At 37.2% G+C, this 22,553-nt stretch overlaps 1 long non-coding RNA gene and 1 pseudogene across 1 annotated transcript; both read left to right on the top strand.

Moving 5' to 3' along the window:
• The first annotated feature begins 15,228 nt into the window (after positions 1 to 15,228).
• LOC129355052 (uncharacterized) lies at positions 15,229 to 20,824 on the top strand. The gene is made up of 3 exons (XR_008605230.1): positions 15,229 to 15,284; positions 16,337 to 16,424; positions 20,737 to 20,824. It is a non-coding gene; the product is annotated as an uncharacterized LOC129355052 (long non-coding RNA).
• LOC129355011 (uncharacterized) lies at positions 20,825 to 22,151 on the top strand (annotated as a pseudogene).
• The last annotated feature ends 402 nt before the right edge of the window (positions 22,152 to 22,553 follow it).

The raw sequence follows: 22,553 nt of genomic DNA, 5'->3' as shown, positions 1-22,553 counted from the left end.
CTAGGAAGAGCTGCTCTAAGCAAATTAAAAATAAAATCTGGTGTTCTCAAGGTGTGTATGTTGAAAAAGGATCTTCAAATGTACATGCAACAACATGAAGCTGAAGTTTATTGGCTTGGAGACATAAATAACTCGATTGAAGAAGTAATTTCTAAATGGGGTCAGTACACTCAAATACAAATTCATGAAGCTAAAAAAAACATTTCTGGATTATCATTGCACAATGTACTGACATTTCAAAAAGCTCAGTTTGAAGAACAATGGGATAAAGAGACACAAGGTGAATCAGTGAACCACCTGTCCCAATACATTGTTGGTGGGAGACAAGGAGACTGTCATAAACGTGAGGTGGTGGAGGTGGTGAGGCAGACGCTAGAGACCCAGGTAAGTTGAATGGCGAGTAATTTAATGAAAAATAATCCACAAAAACAGTCCAAACAGTAGTCCGCGGCCAGGCAGCACGGCTGAGCAGAAGCCAGGGCTCACACCGGTAGCAACTGGTCTTAAGGGCGGCACAAAAAACAACAACGACAATCTTACGACAACGACAAGGACACAGGAGGGACTAAATACACTGAGGGTAATCAAGGGAACAAGACACACCTGGGAACAATCAAGGGGAAGACAGGACAACGAGGAGACGAGGACACAGAAACTCGGAATAAAAACACAGAAAAACACAGAACCTGACAGAGACGCGATCAATGTAGAGATTCATGATTTGATTTCTCAATGGTACAATGTTTCAGATGCTGTACCACACACAACATTGCTTGCAAATAAAAATAAAAAAGACCTTGGACCTGAAGAACATCTCCAGGATTAGAGGACTAATGTCTCAGCCAGATCTAGAGAAACTCAATCATGTGTTTATCTTCAGTCACATTGATTATTGCAACAGCGTCTTCACAGGCCTGTCCAACAAATCAATCCTCCAGCTGCAGCTGATCCAGAAGCTGCTGCTCCTGTTCTCACTAAAACCAGGAAGATAGAGACATAACAGCAGTTTTAAAGTCCCTCCACTGGCTCCCTGTAGCTCAAAGAATAGACTTTAAAATACTGTTGTTAGTTTATAAATCACTGAACGGTTTAGCATCACAATACATCAAAGATCTGCTGTTGTTGTATCAACCTTCCAGACTCTCAGGTTCTGGTTCTGGTTCTGCTCTGCATCCCAGAACCAGAACCAAGAGAGGAGAAGCAGCTTTCAGCATCTATGCACCAAACATCTGGAACAAACTTCCAGAAAACTGTAAAACAGCAGAAACCCTGACTTCCTTTAAATCTAAACTAAAAACCAGCTGATTAGAGTTTCATTTGAAATGTAATATGTAACAATGTATTGTTTATTATATGTTGCATGACTTTGTGTTTATGATGTAAAGCACTTTGAAATGCCTTGCTGCTGAAATGTGCTATACTAATAAACCCTCAATCACGCTTTCTACTGCATTTACTGCATCTACGCTTTCCAGTTTATCAGTAGATAAACTGGAAAAAACGGTTTAGACAAATACTTGAAATTTAGTTTGAAATTTCAAAATAAAGCAAATAATGGCTAAATGTAATATAAACCATTTAAACAGGCACTGAGAGGTTAAAACCCAAATTCAACAATTATGATCCAAGAAAATCTCAATAAAAGTGGATTATTTACTCCCCTGACTTTAGACAATGTGAACTTATTCTGCACAATCTAGTCGTGGATAATATCCCAGAACCAGTCTGAATGTGGCGATAAAAGCAAAATAAAAATCTTCAATTAGAAACAATTGTAGATTAATGTTTTCTAATCTAAAGAGAAATAATTTCTGTAGATTAGAAACTTTCTTATCTACAGTGTAGATTGTATTTTATGAATTATATCTGTTAATTATTGACTGTTGCACAATGTTTTAAAACATCTGTTCGAGTATAATGTGTTTATTGTCAGACCGAACGAATCAAACTGAAGCTCAGCGTCGTTGGGAAGTCAAAGGTGAAAGAGCTCCTCATTTCCACATCAATGTTTAACTCTGTGAACATCATCCACTTCCTGACTGAAAACCTGCATTTACTGCATTTACTGCATCTACTGCATTTACTGATCTACTGCATTTACTGCATCTACTGCATTTACTGATCAACTGCATTTACTTCATTTACTGCATCTACTGCATTTACTGCATTTACTGCATCTACTGCATTTACTGATCTACTGCATTTACTTCATTTACTTCATCTACTGCATTTACTGCATTTACTGCATCTACTGCATTTACTGCATCTACTGCATTTACTGCATCTACTGCATTTACTTCATTTACTGCATTTACTGCATTTACTGCATTTACTGCATCTACTGCATTTACTGCATCTACTGCATTTACTGCATCTACTGCATTTACTGATCTACTGCATTTACTTCATTTACTGCATTTACTGCATCTACTGCATTTACTTCATTTACTGCATTTACTGCATTTACTGCATCTACTGCATTTACTGCATCTACTGCATTTACTTCATTTACTGCATTTACTGCATCTACTGCATTTACTTCATTTACTGCATTTACTGCATTTACTTCATTTACTGCATTTACTGCATTTACTGCATTTACTGCATCTACTGCATTTACTGATCTACTGCATTTACTGATCTACTGCATTTACTGATCTACTGCATTTACTTCATTTACTGCATTTACTGCATCTACTGCATTTACTTCATTTACTGCATCTACCGCATTTACTTCATTTACTGCATTTACTGCATCTACTGCATTTACTGCATTTACTGCATGTACTGCATTTACTGATCTACTGCATTTACTGCATTTACTGCATCTACTGCATTTACTGCATCTACAGCATTTACTGCATTTACTGCATCTACTGCATTTACTTCATTTACTGCATTTACTGCATTTACTGCATTTACTGCATCTACTGCATTTACTGATCTACTGCATTTACTGCATCTACTGCATTTACTTCATTTACTGCATTTACTGCATTTACTGCATTTACTGCATCTACTGCATTTACTGATCTACTGCATTTACTGATCTACTGCATTTACTGATCTACTGCATTTACTTCATTTACTGCATTTACTGCATCTACTGCATTTACTTCATTTACTGCATTTACTGCATTTACTGCATCTACTGCATTTACTGCATCTACTGCATTTACTTCATTTACTGCATTTACTGCATCTACTGCATTTACTTCATTTACTGCATTTACTGCATTTACTTCATTTACTGCATTTACTGCATTTACTGCATTTACTGCATCTACTGCATTTACTGATCTACTGCATTTACTGATCTACTGCATTTACTGATCTACTGCATTTACTTCATTTACTGCATTTACTGCATCTACTGCATTTACTTCATTTACTGCATTTACTGCATTTACTGATCTACTGCATTTACTTCATTTACTGCATTTACTGCATTTACTGCATCTACTGCATTTACTGCATCTACTGCATTTACTTCATTTACTGCATTTACTGCATCTACTGCATTTACTTCATTTACTGCATTTACTGCATTTACTTCATTTACTGCATTTACTGCATTTACTGCATCTACTGCATTTACTGCATCTACTGCATTTACTGATCTACTGCATTTACTGCATTTACTTCATTTACTGCATTTACTGCATTTACTTCATTTACTGCATTTACTGCATTTACTGCATCTACTGCATTTACTGCATCTACTGCATTTACTTCATTTACTGCATTTACTGCATTTACTTCATTTACTGCATTTACTGCATTTACTTCATTTACTGCATTTACTGCATCTACTGCATTTACTGCATCTACTGCATTTACTGATCTACTGCATTTACTGCATTTACTTCATTTACTGCATTTACTGCATTTACTGCATTTACTGCATCTACTGCATTTACTTCATTTACTGCATTTACTGCATCTACTGCATTTACTTCATTTACTGCATTTACTGCATTTACTGCATTTACTGCATTTACTGCATCTACTGCATTTACTTCATTTACTGCATTTACTGCATTTACTTCATTTACTGCATTTACTGCATCTACTGCATTTACTGATCTACTGCATTTACTGCATCTACCGCATTTACTTCATTTACTGCATTTACTGCATTTACTGCATCTACCACATTTACTTCATTTACTTCATTTACTGCATTTACTGCATTTACTGTCTCTACTGCATTTACTGATCTACTGCATTTACTTCATTTACTGCATTTACTGCATCTACTGCATTTACTGATCTACTGCATTTACTGCATTTACTGCATTTACTGCATTTACTGCATCTACTGCATTTACTGCATTTACTGCATCTACTGCATCTACTGCATTTACTGCATTTACTGCATCTACTGCATTTACTGCATCTACTGCATTTACTGCATCTACTGCATCTACTGCATTTACTTCATTTACTGCATTTACTGCATCTACCGCATCTACTGCATTTACTGCATCTACTGCATCTACTGCATTTACTGCATTTACGGCATCTACTGCATTTACTGCATCTACCGCATTTACTGCATCTACTGCATTTACTGCATCTACTGCATTTACTGCATCTACTGCATTTACTGCATCTACTGCATTTACTGCATCTACCGCATTTACGGCATCTACTGCATTTACTGCATTTACTGCATTTACTGCATTTACTGCATCTACTGCATTACTGCATTTACTGCATTTACTGCATTTACTGCATCTACCGCATTTACTGCATCTACTGCATTTACGGCATCTACTGCATTTACTGCATCTACCGCATTTACTGCATCTACCGCATTTACTGCATCTACTGCATTTACTGCATTTACTTCATTTACTGCATTTACTGCATCTACTGCATTTACTTCATTTACTGCATTTACTGCATTTACTGATCTACTGCATTTACTTCATTTACTGCATTTACTGCATTTACTGCATCTACTGCATTTACTGCATCTACTGCATTTACTTCATTTACTGCATTTACTGCATCTACTGCATTTACTTCATTTACTGCATTTACTGCATTTACTTCATTTACTGCATTTACTGCATTTACTGCATCTACTGCATTTACTGCATCTACTGCATTTACTGATCTACTGCATTTACTGCATTTACTTCATTTACTGCATTTACTGCATTTACTGCATTTACTGCATTTACTGCATTTACTGCATCTACTGCATTTACTGATCTACTGCATTTACTTCATTTACTGCATTTACTGCATTTACTGCATTTACTGCATTTACTGCATTTACTTCATTTACTGCATTTACTGCATCTACTGCATTTACTGCATCTACTGCATTTACTGATCTACTTCATTTACTGCATTTACTTCATTTACTGCATTTACCGCATTTACTTCATTTACTGCATCTACCGCATTTACTTCATTTACTGCATTTACTGCATCTACTGCATTTACTTCATTTACTGCATTTACTGCATTTACTTCATTTACTGCATTTACTGCATCTACTGCATTTACTTCATTTACTGCATTTACTGCATTTACTTCATTTACTGCATTTACTGCATCTACTGCATTTACTGCATCTACTGCATTTACTGCATCTACCGCATTTACTTCATTTACTTCATTTACTGCATTTACTGCATTTACTGCATCTACCACATTTACTTCATTTACTTCATTTACTGCATTTACTGCATTTACTGTCTCTACTGCATTTACTGATCTACTGCATTTACTTCATTTACTGCATTTACTGCATCTACTGCATTTACTGCATCTACTGCATTTACTGCATCTACTGCATTTACTGCATCTACTGCATCTACTGCATCTACTGCATTTACTTCATTTACTGCATCTACCGCATCTACTGCATTTACTGCATCTACTGCATCTACTGCATCTACTGCATCTACTGCATTTACTGCATTTACGGCATCTACTGCATTTACTGCATCTACTGCATTTACTGCATCTACGGCATCTACTGCATTTACTGCATTTACTGATTCTACTGCATTTACTGCATTTACTGATTCTACTGCATTTACGGCATCTATTGCATTTACTGCATCTACCGCATTTACTGCATGTACTGCATCTACGGCATCTCCTGCATTTACTTCATCTACTGCATTTACTGCATCTACCGCATTTACTGCATCTACCGCATTTACGGCATCTACTGCATTTACTGCATTTACTGCATTTACTGCATTTACTGCATCTACTGCATTTACTGCATTTACTGCATCTACTGCATTTACTGCATCTACCGCATTTACTGCATTTACTGCATCTACTGCATTTACTGCATCTACTGCATTTACTGCATCTACTGCATTTACTGCATCTACTGCATCTACTGCATTTACTGCATCTACTGCATTTACTGCATCTACCGCATTTACTGATCTACTGCATTTACTGCATTTACTGCATCTACTGCATTTACTGCATTTACTGCATTTACTGCATCTACTGCATTTACTGCATTTACTGCATTTACTGCATCTACTGCATTTACTGCATCTACCGCATTTACTGCATCTACCGCATTTACGGCATCTACTGCATTTACTGCATCTACTGCATTTACTGCATCTACCGCATTTACTGCATCTACTGCATTTACTGCATCTACTGCATCTACTGCATTTACTGCATTTACTGCATTTACTGCATCTACCGCATCTACTGCATTTACTGCATTTACTGATTCTACTGCATTTACTGCATTTACTGATTCTACTGCATTTACGGCATCTATTGCATTTACTGCATCTACCGCATTTACTGCATTTACTGCATCTACCGCATCTACTGCATTTACTGCATCTACTGCATTTACTGCATCTACCGCATTTACTGCATCTACTGCATTTACTGCATCTACTGCATTTACTGCATTTACTGCATTTACTGCATCTACTGCATTTACTGCATTTACTGCATCTACTGCATTTACTGCATCTACCGCATTTACTGCATTTACTGCATCTACTGCATTTACTGCATCTACTGCATTTACTGATCTACTGCATTTACTGCATCTACGGCATCTACTGCATTTACTGCATCTACTGCATTTACTGCATCTACCGCATTTACTGATCTACTGCATTTACTGCATTTACTGCATCTACTGCATTTACTGCATTTACTGCATTTACTGCATCTACTGCATTTACTGCATTTACTGCATTTACTGCATCTACTGCATTTACTGCATCTACTGCATTTACTGCATCTACCGCATTTACGGCATCTACTGCATTTACTGCATCTACTGCATTTACTGCATCTACCGCATTTACTGCATCTACTGCATTTACTGCATCTACTGCATTTACTGCATCTACCGCATTTACTGCATCTACTGCATTTACTGCATCTACCGCATTTACTGATCTACTGCATTTACTGCATTTACTGCATCTACTGCATTTACTGCATTTACTGCATTTACTGCATCTACTGCATTTACAGCATTTACTGCATCTACTGCATTTACTGCATCTACCGCATTTACTGATCTACTGCATTTACTGCATTTACTGCATCTACTGCATTTACTGCATTTACTGCATCTACTGCATTTACTGCATCTACCGCATTTACGGCATCTACTGCATTTACTGCATTTACTGCATCTCCTGCATTTACTGCATCTACTGCATTTACTGCATCTACTGCATTTACTGCATTTACTGCATCTACTGCATTTACTGCATCTACCGCATTTACTGCATCTACTGCATTTACTGCATCTACCGCATTTACGGCATCTACCGCATTTACGGCATCTACTGCATTTACTGCATCTACCGCATTTACTGCATCTACCGCATTTACTGCATTTACTGCATCTACTGCATTTACTGCATCTACTGCATTTACTGCATCTACTGCATTTACTTCATTTACTGCATTTACTGCATCTACTGCATTTACTGCATCTACTGCATTTACAGCATTTACTGCATCTACCGCATTTACTGCATCTACTGCATTTACTGCATCTACCGCATTTACTGCATTTACTGCATCTACCGCATTTACTGCATCTACCGCATTTACTGCATTTACTGCATTTACTGCATTTACTGATCTACTGCATTTACTTCATTTACTGCATTTACTGCATCTACTGCATTTACTGCATCTACTGCATTTACTGCATCTACCGCATTTACTGCATTTACTGCATCTACTGCATTTACTGCATTTACTGCATCTACTGCATTTACTGCATCTACTGCATTTACTGCATCTACTGCATTTACTTCATTTACTGCATTTACTGCATTTACTGCATTTACTGCATCTACTGCATTTACTGCATTTACTTCATTTACTGCATTTACTGCATTTACTGCATTTACTGCATTTACTGCATTTACTGCATCTACCGCATTTACTGATCTACTGCATTTACTGCATTTACTTCATTTACTGCATTTACTGCATCTACTGCATTTTTTGCATTTACTGCATCTACTGCATTTACTGATTCTACTGCATTTACGGCATCTATTGCATTTACTGCATCTACTGCATTTACTGCATCTACTGCATTTACTGCATCTACCGCATTTACTGCATTTACTTCATCTACTCCATTTACTGCATTTACTGCATCTACTGCATTTACTGCATCTACTGCATTTACTTCATTTACTGCATTTACTGCATTTACTGCATCTACTGCATTTACTGCATTTACTTCATTTACTGCATTTACTGCATCTACTACATTTACTGATCTACTGCATTTACTTCATTTACTGCATTTACTGCATCTACCGCATTTACTGCATCTACTGCATTTACTGCATTTACTGCATTTACTGCATCTACTGCATTTACTGCATCTACTGCATTTACTGCATTTACTGCATCTACCGCATTTACTGATCTACTGCTTTTACTGCATTTACTTCATTTACTGCATTTACTGCATCTACTGCATTTACTGCATCTACTGCATTTACTGCATCTACTGCATTTACTGCATTTACTGCATCTACTGCATTTACTGCATTTACTGCATCTACTGCATTTACTGCATCTACTGCATTTACTTCATTTACTGCATTTACTGCATTTACTGCATTTACTGCATCTACTGCATTTACTGCATTTACTTCATTTACTGCATTTACTGCATCTACTACATTTACTGATCTACTGCATTTACTTCATTTACTGCATTTACTGCATCTACCGCATTTACTGATCTACTGCATTTACTGCATCTACTGCATTTACTGCATTTACTTCATTTACTGCATTTACTGCATCTACTACATTTACTGATCTACTGCATTTACTTCATTTACTGCATTTACTGCATCTACCGCATTTACTGATCTACTGCATTTACTGCATTTACTGCATTTACTGCATTTACTGCATTCACTGCATCTACCGTATTTACGGCATCTACTGCATTTACTGCATTCACTGCATCTACCGCATTTACTGCATTTACTGCATCTACTGCATTTACTGCATCTACTGCATTTACTTCATTTACTGCATTTACTGCATCTACTGCATTTACTGCATCTACTGCATTTACTGCATCTACCGCATTTACTGCATTTACTGCATCTACTGCATTTACTGCATTTACTGCATCTACTGCATTTACTGCATCTACTGCATTTACTGCATCTACTGCATTTACTTCATTTACTGCATTTACTGCATTTACTGCATCTACTGCATTTACTGCATTTACTGCATCTACTACATTTACTGATCTACTGCATTTACTTCATTTACTGCATTTACTGCATCTACCGCATTTACTGATCTACTGCATTTACTGCATTTACTTCATTCACTGCATCTACCGTATTTACAGCATCTACTGCATTTACTGCATTCACTGCATCTACTGCATTTTTTGCATTTACTGCATCTACTGCATTTACTGATTCTACTGCATTTACGGCATCTATTGCATTTACTGCATCTACTGCATTTACTGCATTTACTGCATTCACTGCATCTACCGTATTTACGGCATCTACTGCATTTACTGCATTCACTGCATCTACTGCATTTTTTGCATTTACTGCATCTACTGCATTTACTGATTCTACTGCATTTACTGCATCTATTGCATTTACTGCATCTACTGCATTTACTGCATCTACTGCATTTACTGCATCTACAGCATTTACTGCATTTACTGCATCTACTGCATTTACTGCATCTACTGCATTTACTGCATCTACTGCATTTACTGCATCTACTGCATTTACTGATTTACTGCATTTACTGCATTTACTGCATTTACTGCATCTACTGCATTTACTGCATTTACTTCATTTACTGCATTTACTGCATTTACTGCATTTACTGCATCTACTGCATTTACTGCATCTACTGCATTTACTGCATTTATTGCATCTACCGCATTTACTGCATTTACTGCATCTACTGCATTTACTGATCTACTGCATTTACTTCATTTACTGCATTTACTGCATCTACTGCATTTACTGCATATACTGCATTTACTGCATTACCGCATTTACTGCATTTACTCATCTACTGCATTTACTGCATTTACTGCATCTACTGCATTTACTGCATCTACTGCATTTACTGCATCTACTGCATTTACTTCTTACTGCATTTACTGCATTTACGGCATCTACTGCATTTACTGCATTTACTGCATCTACTACATTTACTGATCTACTGCATTTACTTCATTTACTGCATTTACTGCATCTACCGCATTTACTGATCTACTGCATTTACTGCATTTACTTCATTCACTGCATCTACCGTATTTACAGCATCTACTGCATTTACTGCATTCACTGCATCTACTGCATTTTTTGCATTACTGCATCTACTGCATTTACTGATTCTACTGCATTTACGGCATCTGCATTTACTGCATCTACTGCATTTACTGCATTTACTGCATTACTGCATCTACCGTATTTACGGCATCTACTGCATTTACTGCATTCACTGCATCTACTGCATTTTTGCATTTACTGCATCTACTGCATTTACTGATTCTACTGCATTTACGGCATCTTGCATTTACTGCATCTACTGCATTTACTGCATCTACTGCATTTACTGCATCTACCGCATTTACTGCATTTACTGCATCTACTGCATTTACTGCATCTACTGCATTTACTGCATCTACTGCATTTACTGCATCTACTGCATTTACTTCATTTACTGCATTTACTGCATTTACTGCATTTACTGCATTTACTGCATTTACTTCATTTACTGCATTTACTGCATCTACCGCATTTACTGATCTACTGCATTTACTGCATTTACTGCATTTACTGCATTCACTGCATCTACATTTACGGCATCTACTGCATTTACTGCATTCACTGCATCTACTGCATTTTTTGCATTTACTGCATCTACTGCATTTACTGATCTACTGCATTTACGGCATCTACTGCATTTACTGCATCTACGCATTTACTGATTCTACTGCATTACGCATCTATGCATTTACTGCATCTACTGCATTTACTGCATGTACGGCATTACTGCATTACTGATCTACTGCATTTACTGCATCTACTGCATGTACGCATCTACTGCATTTACTGATCTACTGCATTTACTGCATCTACTGCATTTACTGCATGTACGGCATCTACTGCATTTACTGATCTACTGCATTTACTGCATCTACCGCATCTACTGCATCTACTGGTCCCAGAATGTTAAGACGAGTCGCTGCTGTCAGAATCTGCAAATCACTGCAACTGACCATGACACAGATTTATCTGCAACTTCTATCACAGACAAAACAAAGTCAATAAATGCAAGTTGCTGCTCTTGTGCTGCATCAACATTTAAAATCCATTTGGCTGATTTAAGCTAAATGAACTTGATGGGAGAACCATCACACACCCACATCAGCTGCAAAACGAGCCAGAGCGGAGTCGGGACACTACGGCAAGACGTTTGTATATTTATTCAATTATGCAATCACCCATAGTTTCTTTCTTCTTTTTTTTAAATTTAAAACTACAATTGAAACTTTTGCTGAAACCAGCTCAATGTTTGCTAGCACCAAACTCACAGGTCTTTTGATGCAAAAGTTGAACACTGTACACATTTCAGTGAACTTGTTACATTTTAAAGATGCAGGAGTCGATCAGTGCATGTCAGGCTCACCAGTGAACCAGACATTTGCTTTTGCTACTCCACATGTTGGCGTTTTAAATGTTGACTAGTCATCAGCCTGCTAGTTTTACTAGTCATCAGCCTGCTAGTTTTACTAGTCATCAGCCTGCTAGTTTTACTAGTTTCTCCTGGAAGTTTGGTGAACTTCCAGGAGAAAAAGTTTTAAGAGTGATAAACTAATGTCTCTAAAAGTATTTTTTAAATCAGTGCATGTTAAAATGTGGGGAGGAAGATTTACTGGTGCAGTTTAGTTTTAAACTGCAGACCGGTTCTGAGTTATTTCTGCCGTAATGTGACCTCTAGCTGACCTTTTCATGAACAACACAGGCTGGACCCAACGTCCGGTTCGCATTCATCCAACCTGGATACCATCGATACCCGGCAAATCTCACTGTTCTGCATCCTGATTCTCACAAGCAGGAAGAAAAACTGAACGGGGGTTTAGTTTAGTTGCTGTGACAGATTTAAAAAAAAATGTTTTCTTTAACATCTCTGCTTTTCAGTCTTTCATCAAAGTTCACATGGATGCTCTGATGGAGAGAAGGGAGGTTTGACAGCATGTACTATACTAGATCTTATCTGAACAGGCGATGGTGCGTGAGTGTGTTGACACCTCTTGTCTGTGGATTGACAAAAAAATCTATTTCCTGCTGAGCAACATTTTTAAAAGCTGACCAGATTTTCAAGCAATGCTGCTTTGACTTTCTGTAAATGTTTCTGAGACAGAAATAACAACAGAGAAAAGTCTGCTTGCTTCTATCAATCAAACTGAAACACTTTCTCACTTGTGAACAAAACCCTAAGATACCTGAACTCCTCCAAATGAGGAAGGAACAAGAAAAAATGGAGAGGAGTTCAGGTCACTGTCCAGACTCAGACCTGCCTGCCTCTTATAGACAAACAGTCATAAAAATCCACTTGTGCTAACCTTCAAGCCAGACAAAGGAATGTAGCTTTGGAACTGGTTTGGCTGGAGAAATTCAGAACAGGAGAGAAAAGGAAAGTGTGCAAGCAGCAAGTCAGAGGCAAACAGAAGTTGTAAAAGATTATTTGGTAATCAAGTATCTATTGATTATCATACCAATTATTCAAGTAATGAATAAAAAGTTTATATAATAGCCATAACAGCATATAAACTAAAGATATCAACATTGAACCAATTTTTTATTTCAGCGTGCCTAACAAAAACTTTTCCATAATTTAGAAAATTAACTTGTAACAACCATTAATTTTCTAACTTCACCTGAAGAAAGGCTTCATGAAAATCTGAAATTATAAGGAACTTAGTAGAGCCATTTGTAAAAATGTGTATGCTCCAGTTTTCTGTTTATGTTTTTTTTTTTTATCTTCAGTCAATTTAATACATGAACTCTCACTTTGTCCAGCCATTTATGTGAATGGTGGGATTTGGCTCCATCACACAGAAACCCATCTACCAGCTGTGTACCACCGTGACGTGGTCCAGCGCCCTGCTGCACTCAGTCTGCAAACAGAGTAATGTTACCTTTACTTTCTAGTTTGTCCGTAAAGCTACACTTACATTAAGCATCAACGAGACCACAGCTGCCTGCCGTGTTCAGTCTGCCTGCTCACCTGTATAAACACACCTGCTGCACTGTTCCCAGCTGTTTGCTCTGAACACCAGGTATTGCTACAGACATTTAAGGATGATTATGGATCCCCAAAACCAAGAAAATCCAGACATTATCATCATTCCATGAAATGCCCCCCTTTTACCTGGCCCAAACTTGAAAATTACTGCAAACACTTGGTACTCCTCAACAACTCAGAGGTGGAAGGATTCACACAGTAAGGAACATTTTGTTTCACAAAGTTTCTGTATTCTTGGAAAGGTGGATGATAAACAGACTCAAAGAAGTTTCATTTGTAATAAGTCCTGTACCTTTTTCTTGCTTGTCAAAGTTGAAAATACTAATGATCAGTGGTTGAAAGCTGCTATGTGGTGTGAATGAAAAAATACCTAACTGTCAAATTTCAAATGAGAGAAACTTGTATAATAGTAGTAACTAGTTGCATGGTTTCAAGTAAACAGCAAACAGCGCCCTAGGGACCTGTTTAACCTGTTAACCTTTTGTATTTGCACTTGTGTTTTTTAAGCCTTAATCCATGTACATCTTTACCACAAATGATGTGTTTTAAGATGCTTTTTATGCATTTTGAGGGAGCTTCATGCCCCAAAAAGATTTACTACAAGAATAATAACATGTACTTTCAATAGCCTTGCAGTTAATCTTTGGTATTCAAGTCTATTGTAAACTTTGATTAAGGGAGTTAAAATACTATATATTTTTTTCATAATTTATTAACCCAAAGTTTAAACAAAAGCTAATAAACAGAAGGGTTTCTGTTGTCCTTCTAAATGAATTATCAACAGTAATTAAATGTAAATGCATCTCCTAGTCTTTGTTAATTAACAAACAAGTTAAAAAGTCTATTATTCTTTATTTTATGCCCTTTCATTTTGTGTCTGGCTGCTGTTTGTTGTGTTTTAACTTCAGGAAATGTTTCAGGGCGTGTTATTGGTCTCTTCAGCCAAAGATTTCATTTCATGATGAGCACATGTCAGAAACCATGTGATCAGTGTTTTGTCCTCCCTGACAGTATAAAACCGCAGCACACTGACTGACTTTAGATCTGCCTTCTCTCCCTGAGTTTCACAAGGAGCCACGGGCAACTTACACACAGGTTAGGCTCAGATTTAATTAGTTTAGCTATATGAAATAAGAAAACAACAGAATATTCACACAAAATAGCATAGTTCAGAAAAATTAGGAAATTTTGAGGTTACTATTTTGCTTTTTCATCATTTGTAATTAGCAATTTTAAATGGGAGTTTAATAATCAAAGAGCTCATGTATTTACTAACAAACAAATTTTTATCAAAATGGTATGTTATTAATGTCATGGTGAAAGATATGATAAATGTCTAATATTGGTAACTGCTGTAGAAATGAATGAGAACAGCAGCTATATCTTTTTGATTTTCTTGTTAGACACAAGTGGTGTTCCAACGTGTGGAGATCTTTGGACGACTTCCTCACAATGGAAAGATCGTGAGTAACACTTAAATCGTCCAACATCTGAAACCAGATGAACGTTATGTCAAATAATATCTGAGAAAGTCTCTAGTAGACATTTTAATGTGATAAGTGTTTTTACATTTGCTGTGGAACATTAACTAATGACTTTGTGACAGAAGCTCTTATTCAAAGCACAAATGCTAAACAGATCCTAAACATCTCTCAGCTGATGTTAAAAATTGTTCACAGAATATTTTAACCAAAGATAACAAAATGCACAAAGATGAAAACATGAAAAGTCTTGTGAAACGTGCTGGACAGTTTTCACTTAACCCAAATGATTGGCTACTAAATTAAGACAGACCATCATCTGTTGCACTCATCGGCTCTGCTCTCAATTTAGCTGTAATTAAGGTGCTCATTTTGATGATGCCATTACTAAAATAGTGCAGGACGGATATGTAAAGGTAGTTTAAGTTATATAGCAGATTTCCAGAACAAGGCAATACAAAGAGCTTTACAGGAACTAAAAGGAAATAACAAACCAAAAGAAAGAGCAAAGAAAAGCTAATAATGTTGATACAAAGTAAATAAATTAGATACTCCTATTTTTTCTGTGAGCAAGAGGAAATTGTCCTTATGAAAAACTGCACCCCTAAGTAAGCTCCAGATTAACATGTCTCCCCTCCAATCCTCTCCCAGCAGGGGGTCATTTTGTTTGTTTTGTGTAATTGCACAGTGTCACCACAAGATGGCACAAACAAAACCATCACTCATGGATTTTTTCCACAAGCCTGTTCAAGTCACAAAGTATCACATAAACAAATGTTTACTTTGTTAAAATTCAAACATTAAGACTTTGTAATGTAAATTTCACATTTTATTTAAATTGCACTTTTCAAACAGATGAGTTTCACATAAAATGCTTTACAGCAGGGGTGTCAAACTCCTGTCCTCAAGGGACACTGTCCTGCAGTTTTTCGATGTGCCACAGGTACAAAACACAGGAATGAAATGGCTTAATTACCTCTTCCTTGTGTGCATCAGTTCTCCAGAGCCTGCTAATCACCTATTATTCTATTGAGGTGGTGCAGCAGAGGCTCATCTAAAAGTTGCAGGACACCGGCCCTTAAGGACTGGATGGTGACGCCCCTGCTTTACAGGATTTAACAGGTTGGAATATCTATCTATATATATACATATAGGTGTGTATGTTAGTCTGTTAAGTCAAGATTATTACCCTCCTCCACAAAATTTAAAATTTTTCTGCTTAAACAGGTCATCAACTTTTCAATACTGCTTTTCCAAACATCAGTTTTATTTTAAATACTTGTATAACTATCTCAAAAATGATCAGCCCCTCAGATGCCAACAGTCAATTATGTCTTTTCGTTCTGGGTTAGAGCATGTTGTAATTTTTATAGTTTGTATCAAGTCTTTACTGCCTATCCAGAGGAATTCCAGCCATTCTTCTGATTGTAACACTTTATTTGAAGCAGTGTATATAAGACTGACATGACGCTGTCATAAACACGACACAACCGCTCTTATATTGTGAGTGTTTTCATTACATGTCATTCTGTACATAAAGACACTCTTATGCATAGTTGACATTGTTGAAAATATTTATTACAGTAGCCAAGACAAATAGTCTGTCAAAACAGCCGTTTGCTATGTAACGCAGATGTGAATAATGTTTAAGAACCTACAAGTTTCTCTAACCAGCTAAAAATAGCAGTAAAAAAATAGAGAAATGAAACATTACAAACCATAAAATAGTTTCAAATCTACAAATTTATAAACAAACTTGAAAAAACAGACTAGTTCAAAGATCAGAGACTTGACTGAAGTCTTTTGCTCCAAGACATGAACATCATCAAAAGACTTTAAAGAAGCATCCTCTGTGCCATTTACCTGGAAGTCTAATGACAGACCAATCAGTCTGATTGGTCTGTCAATCAGACTGCTTGATCTGAATATCTTTTCCAAACAGACATCTTGTCGGCATATAGCAGTGTTTAATATAGCAAGAAGACTAGGTAGCATCTGAGATCAGAAGACTAAATTCATCTACTGGAGCTGTTGTCAGTAATCATAAAACAACACAAAAGAATAACTGCTTTCAATACTATGCATTTTAAAGAGGGAAATAAGTAAACATTACAAGACAAAACATACAAAAAACAAAAATACAACATATACACAGTACTGCAGTAGATCTTCTATATAATTGTGCACAAAGAGTCCTTCACTTTTCCCCGCCTGGTCAGCACAACGTCTGACCGACACACATTTAAAAGTCCATGATGTGTTTGTCCAGATATTTAAGAGGAAAATGTCCAAGACACACATCTCAAGATGAATAATGAGATGTGTGTCCATGTAGTGAGATGGAGGGGGAAATATTGTGGACCATCAGCCTCCTACCAGACCAGTATGGAGTCAATTTCAGGTTCTCCAGCCAGTTATCAGAAGCTCACCACCGTTTAACCCAAAAAAGGGTCACCTGGCCTGTATTGAAATAAACAGGTCCAGTAAATTACCATCCTGCTAGTTAACTAGACTTTTTTCAGTTATATCCAGAAATCATATCCACAATCAAATCTTTAAAATAAAGATATCAGCATTCATTTCATTATCTTAAATACATGTATTGAATTAAAAAGTCAGATGGTATGTTTGATGAACAATTAGCATTGGATACACCACCAACATGTCAAACAACAAAACATTGTGTTCATTACTCACCAATTCCATTTATAGATCACTGTATGAGAACTTCCTGGCTCCAAGCTCACTGGATACCCAGATCTACATGATTTTTTATTATGAGGTTTAAAAGTACATAACAAAGAGATGAACTAATTGTTTGGAAGCACAAACCTGCAGCTCCTTTGTCTCCAGCTCTCCCCCTCACATCTGATTGGAAAAAGCTGGAGCAGGCCTAAAAACCACTCCAGGTGCAATGATGGCTGACTACTCTGTGTGATTGACTATCACTCTAACCAATGGAGCAGCAAAGGCGGGATTAAGGGCAGTTTTACCTGGGTTACACGCACAAAGATAAATTTTTATAACTATGTAGGCATTCTTGATGTCGCACAGCAAGCTGCCCAGTAGAAATAGTGTTCACATCAAACTGGTTCTCATGTGACACCAGGCTGATAAATTTGAGAATAGGGGTTACATGATTTAATATTGTCATACAGTTGACTCAACATGATAAAAGTTGATACAGAGTTGTCCCTGAGACGTTATAGGAAGACACATGAAAATGCTTCATATCAACAGGTTAGATTAGCAATATACATGCAAATATTGACATGGTGTGTTATGCAGAACTATAAGAATAAAAAACAAGACGTCATCCCAGACTTCTTTGCCAGCAGCAGAGCAGAGGTGGTCCAATATGTTGAATCCGACCTTTTTTTTCTGAACAACGGTTCAGAAAAACCATAGAGCCTGCAAGTCAGTAGGATCTGCAGTAGGATGCTGCGCGCTGCTGCGGTTATCCATCTTTGCAGGATGCATGTGACTGCAATTCTCTGTCCCACACTGACTGGTGTGTTGAGGGTTCCCCGATAGAGAAGAAACAGGACTAGTGTCCAAAATATCTCATCAGACTTGCTAGTTCTCACTAGAATTGTGTGAAATAAAGGGTTTGTCACGACAGAATTTTAGGTAATCAGTACACTTGAGCATGAAGACCCACTGTCCATGCACAGTATGCTCAGAGTCCGCGTGGTTCAGAAATGCCCGAGTATGTAGGGGTCTTTAGTTTGCTTTTCTTATTGATGCTCTAGGGTAACACTAAGTAACCACCTGAGTAGCTTCCTGAGTAACCAGTGACTATTTGACAGGTAAAATCAATTATACCCAGAAAAATTTGTAAAATCTTTATAACTTTCTTGTTACACCTTAAATGCAACACAAGTGTCATTCGCTCACCAAATGAAAAAGAAGCTGTTCTTGATAAACTTGTATAAATAGTTCTAATACTAAAATATATTTTCTAATACCAAGTAGTGAAGTCCTCCTATAACCTAAATAAGATGTCTCAACTCTAGTCCTCAAGATCTAATGTCCTGCAGGTGTTAGATATATCGTCTCTACAAACACAGTTGAATCAAATGATTGAAAACCCTTCTCAGTATACCATCAAATTGGGAAATGCTGAAGATGAGTGATTCATTTGATTGGAGTAGGATTGCATCTAAAACTTTGTGGACTGTAGATCTTGACGACAAGGGTTAGAGACCCCTGTCCTGCACAGTACCGTATGCAAACCTCCATGAAGCTTCAAAATGAACCATCAGCACAGAATACGCCATCAGAGGAATTATCTTTACTTCTGCTTCCAGTGTGATATAAAACACAAATCATTCCAAGTTTAGATTGAGATTAACTACAAACCTCTTGAAGTGTTAAACAGCCAGTGAGTGTTTTGTCTCATACACCCAGTGCTGTTGTTGACAGACTACAGTATCACTATGTCTCAGCTACATTTGCTCATTTCGTTATTCATTTACCCTACCCTATGCTACATGCTGAGACATTGTGACATTAAAATTGGATAAGAAAACTCAAGGTTAAAAAAGCTCTTTCCAGTGAGCTGAAGTTGAACTGAACTGAAGTTGGCAGTGGATATCTTAAATGCAGTTAATACTTTTAGAAGTGGAAAGTGTTTTTCTAAGTTTGTGAGTTACTTTCACACGGTAATCTGATCTATAACGATCTTAATCAATGGTACCTGTTCTGTGTTTTCATGGCTTCTACTTTACAATACAACCATAAGTTATAAAATGTTTTATAGCAGAAAAACTTTGTCAAATAGTGAATTAGTATATTAGTATATTTAGTATCAAATGTACAAATAACAAATGCTTCAACTGAAAAAGAGCCAAATTTATGTAGGGTACTCAGTGAATTCTACAGCAAAATTTGCACCGACCATGAATATTTCTATGATTACAATTAAGCCCAAAATCATTCATACCATTAGCAGATTAATTTCAATATGATTTTCGTTCAAAAGAGAACTTTGTTTTTCAGAGAAAATGAGACAAGGTTCTCATAAACAACAGAAAAACCAGTGAAAACAATTCTTTATTTTTATTTACCATCCATTAAAAGAAATGCATTGAAAAAGTTATCCATAATAATATATGGAAAAATCTTTGGCATTACAGCAGTAAAACCATTCTTCCAACGGTTGAGCAGCTCTCTGCATCTTGGCCCTTGTGATGGTTTATCTTTGTATTGAGGTTCAAGTCTTTTAGGATAGAGGGCCTCATTGTGACCACACCAAACCTTACCTCATTTCATATAGGTCATGACACGGACTTAACCATTTAAGGACATTATGGCTTCCTGTAGGTCAAATTAAAAGATTTAAACCTAAATCTGCCAGGGGTAGGAATAATTTTGGGCCTATTTTCTATACATCTTACATCTATAAGGGGTAAATTATTGATTTTTTCTACAGGAATTTCTCCACCAAATACAAGGATGTCATCTCTAAAAGTCTTCTGATCCAACCAGGATCTCCTGCTATCTACCAGCTAAAGCTAAAAAAGGAGGAGCTTTGGACCTCTGACAAAGTAACCTTGGGTAAAAAGAACATCAGCAAGATAAACAAAATCATCTTACTTGTTGGAGAATCAGGGGCTGGAAAATCAACCCTGATCAACACGATGGTCAACTACACCATGGGAGTTAAGTGGGAGGATAAAATCTGGTTTCAGATTGTAGAGGAGGACGGTAGGAGTCAGTCTGACAGTCAGACATCAGACGTGATTGTGTACGAGATCTTTGGATTTGAAGGTAAAACTATGCCGTTCTCCTGACCATCATCGATACTCCTGGATTTGGAGACACCAGAGGGATTGAATATGACGCAATAGTCAGTCACAGATTGTTTGACTTGTTTCGATCAGAAGACGGAGTTCATGAGATTCATGCAGTGGGTTTGGTGATGAAGGCTACAGATAATCGTGTAGTGACAGGTTATCATATGTCCTGAACTCAGTGATGTCTCTTTTTGGAAGAAACCTTGAGAACAACATTGTTGCTCTTCTCACTCACTCAGATGGACAGAGACCCAGAAACGCCATCGAAGCCCTTCAACAAACAAAAATTAAATGTGCCAAAAATGAAAAGAACCAGCCTGTTCACTTTCTGTTGATAACTGCCAGAATGAAGACCGAACAGAAGAAGACGACGCAGAATTCCTGCAAATGGCAGACAAATTTCGACAAAGGAATGAGAGCATCACAGGATTCCTGGAAAAAACTGCACCTACAAGACTGATGACCACTGCTGAAGTTTTGAATGAGCGCATCAGCCTGATATCCTCTCTCCAAAACCTCCAGGACAGAATCCAACTGACTGAACAGAAAGAGGTGGAAATTAATAAAACCCTAGAAGCTATCAGAAACATTCAGAGGAAATGAAGAAGAATAAAAACTTCACTGTAGAAATTACAGAAGTCTACAAGGCGAAGGAACCTACTAAAGGTAAAAGTTGATGAGGCTTAGTTATTTTGAAAAAGCTGTGTGCTGCACAGTCTGTGAGGAAAACTGTCACTATCCTGGATGTACACTTGTTCCGAGTCCGCAACACTGCGAGGTGATAAAGAGAGGCCGCTGCACTGTCTGCACTGGGAAGTGTCCTGCATCGGCTCATGTGAGAGAGGCCTGGAGATATGTCAACAAGACCAGAAGAGTTCAGTGGACTGTGAAAGCTATGGAAGAGAAGTATATGAAGAACAAGGCTGACTGTGAGAAGAAGTTAAGTCTTTTAGAACATATGCAAAAGGAATTGAAGGAACTTTCAACAGAGAAGTCCCAACTTGTTGAAGAAGCCTTCAAACATGGGTCAGACTGGAGCAGATCGCCCTGAAGGTTGATTCAGTTCTACATTTTTGTACTTGGACTTTCTGATTGAGAAGATGAAAGAAAATGGAGATCGAGGCGAAGGTGCAGAAGCTGGAGGAGATCAAGAGCAGACAGGATGAAGGAACTAAATTAGCTCTGCAGTATGTGTGTGGTAAAATGACAGACACAACGTAATGAAACAGAAGATAGTCCAAAACATTCATATCCCCGAACCAAACTAAATAGGAAGGCTGTAGTAGCTGTATTTAGTAAATTTTCATCTGAAGTGAAAACCACAGACTATTTTAAAAATGTATGTAAATAAATTTGGTGGGAATGATACTTATGAGAAGCATTTAACCACAGTGTTAGTAAACACTGTAGATGATCAAGCTTTTACAATGGAATGTTTGTTGTATTTGTATAT

The sequence above is a fragment of the Poeciliopsis prolifica genome, unplaced genomic scaffold (genome assembly GCF_027474105.1).
Source record: "Poeciliopsis prolifica strain line A6 unplaced genomic scaffold, Auburn_PproV2 SCAFFOLD123, whole genome shotgun sequence".
Classification (NCBI taxonomy): Eukaryota; Metazoa; Chordata; class Actinopteri; order Cyprinodontiformes; family Poeciliidae; genus Poeciliopsis; species Poeciliopsis prolifica.
Note: the sequence above shows the minus strand (reverse complement) of the source record. Positions and strands in the feature narration are given on the sequence as shown.